A 7,125-nucleotide genomic window follows, 5' to 3' on the forward strand; every position below is an offset into this window, starting at 1 on the left:
AGTGGCCGTCACTGCTTTAAATTGGTGCAGGAAGAATTTACACTTCGTAATGTATGTTAGTTTGAAATCATGTAAGGTTAAATAGCTGGGAAACGCAAATTCATCATTGCATTAATGCTATTTCGGTGCTACTGTTGTATTAAAATGGAGCAGACGTTCAAATTACAGATTTAAACAAACACACACACACACACAGGGAGCTTTTAATATCACATCCTTTAGATTTCGGTCAAACACCCTGGGCCCCTAAACGCAAGTTCACCGAGAATCGTCGCTTGTTAGATTTTTTTTAGTTATTTTTACTTGCAGTAATGCCTGCTGAAGTTGTCACAGACTGATGTTCAAACTGCTCCACATAATTCGGCCTCTGTGTGACGCCATTCCTTTCGCGTCGCGCTAACTTTATTCATTTGCACTGAAAAAACTTCATTTTGTGTTTTTTATCTTTCAGATGGAAAACGGTACTCACTGAATTACTGCTGCACTCTTGAGCTCGAGCTCAAGTTATATCCTCACATCGCGCATTCTTTGCAGGGACCGCGAGGGGCTCTTTAGTGAGTTATTGCTGTGTGCGGTGCAAATGCTCCGAAGAGGTTAAGTGCAGTTCCATACTGTCATTTTCATCAAAAGCACCCGGACGCCCGGCGGCTTCAGCGCGCAGCTTGAAAACACTACCAAACCCTCTCAGGCGGCCCCTGTTTGATTGCTCGCGGTGGAACGTGAGGGTTAGCGTGGCTAAGACATGGATCAAGTGCGTGCTAAGTGAGGCCATATGGTTCAAATTGAAGAGGCGCGTTGAAGCACCTGACCCGCTCTCTCGCATATTTCAGTGAGTTTTGTTCGGGGAATGGGGGGGCTTTTTTCCTTTCGTGAAGGCCTGGCGCACACTTGACAGATTTGATCTGTATTTTATGGCTCTTAAAACATACCTCCTTTCAGGAATAATGCATCAGACTCTTCACCTTACCTTTGCACATACGTTCGACCTCTGCTTCAGATTTGTTACAGACATGCCGTATAATGTACAGTATTTGCAGTTATATAGAATTGGCCCTGATCTAGAGGCTAACAGAGGGCAAATGGTACCCAGGTGTAAACGTCTGACTGCATTTTGATGGTTTCCAGAGTGCTTTGGATGGAATTCAGTCTAATCGCATTGTGTCTTGTCGTTACTCTACAATAACAGATTTTAAAAAGTGACACTTTTGTCTGCCAAGTAGTGAAAAGGTACTTGCGTATTTTTCTCTTATAAACGGCAAAAAGAAAGTCAAATTCATCTCAAGCACCAATGGTACATGCAAATGATACACTTATGAAACCATCCCAGGCACATTTTAAAAGCCTCACAAATAGTCAAGTTGTTCCAGTGGTTCCTCACAATTCTTTGTTCTTTCAACACATTTTATCCCAAAGGGGTAATTTAACTCATCTGTGAAAACAATACAGAAATCCCCACGTAGGGATATGTCAGTCATCCAATTACAGATATTAATAATCTGGACCTCAGGAGTTCAGGCCCAATTCACAGCCCAGCCTGTAAAAATTGGGAGCTCCAGTGAGGTGACAACAGTTAATGGGTTCTGCATTCACTGTTACTTATCTAATAAAGAAAGCAATCAATGTAAGCCAAGAGACTAGTTTGTGGTTTTTCTTAAAATGGCAATAATGAACAAGCATTGACCCACAGTGGTTATCTAATTCAATAACTGAGCTCATTTCTTGGTTATTACACAGAGAGTCTTTGCCTCTGTTGCTAAACACTGTACTTGTGTTAAAAACAGTTGGAATGAATTTATCCTGTTAAGTCAATCTGGGGGCGAATTAGGATTCTTGCTTGTCCAGCTGTGAGGCACAAATGAAATCCAAAAGCCTGATTTTAGTGCCTTTCAAAAGATGATGGATTTTCCCCATTTAAAGTGCTTCATAGTGACTTTTCACGTTCTTTTACGTGGCTGAGTATTTGCATGTGCCAGAAATATATACTAATCCAATAGAATATTTACAACGATATACTTTTGGATCTGAATGGCAGAGGCAGCCGGGTTCAATTTTCAATATCCAGAAAATCCCATTTGAATTACAATGTGGGCAAAGCGAGATACCCCGTCATCCGAAGAGCGGCTACATTTTGTTCAGGCTTTCTTTCGGCAGAAACGGGGATTGCCGCATAAAACCGGCGGCACCTTTCCGGGCGTATAATAAAGGGCTGTGCACCAAAAAAGTTTAATTGAGTACGGTATTTGGTTTCCATAATTTTTATAAAGGTACTTTTTTTCCATTGACAGCAGTTCGTGCTCGGTCTCTCTCTCTCTCTCTCTCTCTCTCCGGTTCTTGACGCGCGCCGCGAGCGAGCCCTGAGAACAGCTGTGACGCACGTGCATCCTCTGCTGCTCCTCTTTTCCCGTGAGATGGATTAGTTGCAAATGTGACTTGTCACAATAAAGGAGGCTGTGTGGAGGCAAGTTATAAGTTCATGAATCATGGGGCGGGATGGGGGTGGGAGGGGTGAGGCCAGCGACGGTGAGCGAAGTGATGCGGAGTGCAGGGTTCCCCTCAGCCCTGTCACACGTTTGCTGGGGATAACGGCGCGTAACGTGCATTCTAAACGGGGTCGGGGCCGGAACGTCAGCATCGGTTGGCTGATTGAAATCAGCGCTGAGAGTTAGGGTGGAGTTTTGTGCAAGCTGGGGAAATGTACTCACTAGCAATTGGCAACATGAAATGCATGAAAAGATTAATATAGTCTGTTGTGCGTGTGGAGGGATCGTTTGTGTGTTTGTGTGTGTGTGTGTGTGTCTTTGTATGGGAAGGAATGGTTGGTGGCTGTCAATGGGTTGTTTTCATGGTTTGTATTCCAAATGAATTGGTTGCCTGCGGTACAAATTACAAATGTACTATTTTCTGTTTTGCATGTATGTGACTATGTGATAAATATATAAAAATATATAATAAAAACTATAAATAATACACCACACACACACACACACACACACACACACACACACACATATATATATATATATGGAGCTGAGAACTGAACCATGGTATCCCACTATACACCACAGCAATATTATTGCATTGCTGACAGGCTGGGACCAATAGCAAAGCTGGAATTTACTGATACAAAGCTCTTATTGGTGACATCACCCCACCTGACAGGCAGGAATGTCATACAGTATAACAGACATCTTGGTTTCAACCAAGATTCCATTCAGCAGACAAATAGGCAATCAACAAACTGACGTTATATAGAACAGTACATTTCTGGTTTTCCCTCTAGCCTCCACACGGCAGACAAATAGGCAATCGGTGAACTGATTCAAATTCATGCTGCAGGAATCAGCCATGTCTCCAAACCTGGGAGAAGTCTATCATTGAATAATGGGGGCTGGGAAATGTGTCTGGGGCCAGATGGGCAGTGACGAGAGCTGAACAGTTACAATGGGTAGAGGTGATGAGTGGCCAGGAAAAACACATCAGGGGATACATTTGTGCTGAAGGCTAATGGCCAGAAAAGGACAGCAGGACCAAGATATTACGATTGTCAGAAACAGGAAAGGTTCAACACTGTTTATGCCTGAGCGCTGCCATAGCAAAATTAATCGATGACTGCAACACTGTTATTTGATTGGCCATCCTGTGACATATTGATTGATGTGGATAATATTTTCATGGTGACATCTCAAATTGTCAGAGAAGATAGAGGATGGTTGCCAACAAGAGCTAACAAATGTCAACAGCTAAGCCAAACTAGTCCATTGATCCTAGACATTCCACTGCATCGGCAGATACAAGGCCAGTCCGCTAAGCCTAAGCTTTAATATTAAGCTTAATAATAATAATAATAATAATAATAATAATAATATCTTAATACTAAGCTTAATATTAGCTAGTGGACTAACACCCTGGATAGCTGATTTCAAGGAAATTGATAGACACACCATCTGATAGTTGTCACAGTCTGAGAATTTCCAATCCTAAAAGGGCAGGTCTTTCAAACTAGAGTGCTCTGGAGCTGATTATATTGCTTAGCAGAAACTCCTATTCAGAGCAGCTTAGCCTGCAGCTTTTATTTGTTATCCATTTCCATATTTACTGAGGCTATTCGGGTTAAGTGCCTTGCCTAAAGGTAAAATTGCGGTAGGCTACGTGGGAATCAAACCAACAGCCTTTGGGTTACAAGCCCTTACCGCTAAACCACACTGCTGCCCAGTTAATATAAACACACACATTAACATGCTATTTCTCTGGAGCAATACAGATAGCATTGCAACATGTGAAAGCAGTCACTGTGACTTGTCCAGCAATGTCGTTGGTAGTGAGCTAGAAATGGAAATGGTTTGGACTTGTGTTCATATCAAGACCGTTTAAAGCACATTCACACAACTTTCAGTATGGGCTGTCAATTTATTTGTTACCACCTCTTCGTAAAGTATGGATAATTTTTACAGGCAGGTGGTTAACAAGGAGGTATTATTGTTAGCTTTGAATGTTAATAGCTTTGGCATGAAACAGCTGTTTATTCTTATCTTCATATTATTTCTAACATCATGAGCATATTATTAACTTGTTACCTGTTTTGCATTTGAGTAAATCATACAAAATAAATATATATATTGTAATGTACTATGCAAGTATGAAATACCCTGAAAAACAGTGATTTTAAGTGAAAGAGGGAATTTTAAAATATATTTTATGATGATCAAATGAATCTCAATAGCATTATGTCACTTATTAGAGTTCATCCTGACTGTAAGAGAATTTCCTCTGCAAGCCTCTTGTCACATTTCTTTCTGATAACTGGCATAACTTGCAATGATGACTAGAGTGCCTTCTTTTGTATGCATGTTCACGGCGGTGATGCATCTTATACAGTGAGATTCAGCTATTACGAATCTTAAAAATGGGCTATTTTTCTCCAATTTAAATTCATCCTAAATTATAAATGCTACAGTAAGTGCTTTTTTCTGTATCTTTCGTACAACACGTCTGCTCATTTTTGTGAAGGATATACACCCATAATTAAACATACTGAAACTAATGGCCCATTGCTAGAGTCTTCAGCCAGGTTGTGGCAAAAGTGTATTTCAGGCTTTACAAGAAAGATCGCGAAAACCATTATGGTTTTAGGAAAGTACCTTGAGAAAATGTCACAAAATGGGTTCTTCCTGAAGAACCCCTTGTAAAATAAATATATCCTACTATTAATCTTATTGCCATGGTTATTATAAATGTTAGCTGATGGATGTTCTCATCCAGGGTGACTTAAAAGGTGATGTAGTACAAGGCTAATATTTCACTTACTGCGGGTTACCAAAGCAACATGAGTGGGAGCCTGTTAGGAAGAGTAACTCTGTGGTTCTCTGTCTGGGAAGGTAACAGGGTAGAAGATTTATTGAAACCATAATTAGTCATGCAAAATAATGTAAATTTAAAGGGAAGGTACTGTGGAAAGTCTTTCAGGCTTCTTACCTCTCCTGCACTGTTCTTTATATCATGTTTGTGTTACCTTTATATATTTATTTTGTAAAGTATAAACAAAACAAGTAGAAGTGGAATAAAATGGAAAAAAATCATTTTAATTTAATTGGTAGATAGTAATTCTACTATGACTAGTTCTACTGGTACTAAAATAATAACAGCATCACTAATAATGAATCATTATGGATAATAATGAATGACAGTCATTCCAGGACACTGGGGAACAATCAGGACCTCAGTTTAATGCCTCCCCTGAAACACAGCATCTCCAACAGTTCAGTATCCTCATTACTGCACAGGACCACTGTGACTGCCTCTTACTGTCGCAGCAGGACCACTTCTAGCAAGCACCTAGAATCCCCGGCCCACTCCAGCTTCAGCTGTCAGACAGGAGAGAGAGACAGAGAGAGATCTTAGACATGTAACAGACACACCCAGTTTTAAAGGCCACATTCCGGAATAATGCCTAGATTACTGTGGCTCGGCGAAGCTGCAACTTTATATCTCTGTCGCCTGTGACAGCTTGCAGTTAACTTGCCAGTTTGGCATAGGGACAGCACAGGTACAGTACAGATGAAGGGCCATTCATCTTTCTCCAAAAATTGCAATGCAGAGGGTAGTTTTGAGCCAAATAAGCTGCAGTTGAGGACCAGCAAACACATGAAGAAACCTTGAGTGGCAGGTGGGTGACAGAATGAGATATGGAACAGCTCACGGTGTGACAGGCTATCTCTGGCGCCCATCCAGATCCACCGCGGACATGCCACGGATCTCAGAACAGGTTTCCCGGGCATTTCGGTTGACACAGCAGCACTGACCCGTTCCAGGCCCTGAGGTGCGCGCTGTGATCCGAACTCCCTCCAGCCGGGGGAACAGGACAGGCCTCTACTGTCTGTCTAACTGGAGCTAGGCTTGATCAGAGCTCCCCATATCAGCCGCGGTCTAGTAATACAGACAGGCACTGTCATGGCCAACACCCATTTCCCTTAAAGCAGGTCTTGGCCAATTGGACACAGTGAGATTGGCAGCATCGGCAAGCATATTCCATCAGGCCCTCCTGCAGTCCTCTCTCTGAGGTCCCACAGATGTCCCTGATATTTTGGTGAGTGCTGAGGTGAGGGCCTCCACTGCCGAACGTGAGACATGAGAGATGTGAGAGAGTGGCAAGGGACGAAGGTTCTCAAGCGTAAGGTGGCCCTGGAGGCAAATCGGGCTTTGTCCGAATGTGACCGCAAAAAAGTTGCCACTGGGCTTCAGGGAGCCCTCGTCATGCTCTTAAAAACATGTGACAATTTTGTCCTCTCACTGAGCTGCTGTTGCTGTTGCGTTTTTATCCTTAAAGTAAAAAAAGAGAAAAGACTAGAAATCAATTGAGCAATTCTTTTTGTTGTGTTGTTTCCATAATGCGATCTTTGTGATTAGATCCAGTTATCTGAACCAGCGGTTCTGTTTCAGGCCAGTTCCTTCCCTCGTTTTTACAATACCCTTGTTGCTGATTTTCCCCAGCTTTCAGCATGACTTATGCCCTCAGACCAAACCGACTGCAGCTGTGCCCAGAAGCAGCAACTCCAACCATTTACTCACATAGGCTTAGGGACAAATTTAATGTGAGGCTGTAATTTACCAGACTGTCAATTCAGCTGT

The sequence above is a fragment of the Megalops cyprinoides genome, chromosome 21 (genome assembly GCF_013368585.1).
Source record: "Megalops cyprinoides isolate fMegCyp1 chromosome 21, fMegCyp1.pri, whole genome shotgun sequence".
NCBI classification, from domain to species: domain Eukaryota; kingdom Metazoa; phylum Chordata; class Actinopteri; order Elopiformes; family Megalopidae; genus Megalops; species Megalops cyprinoides.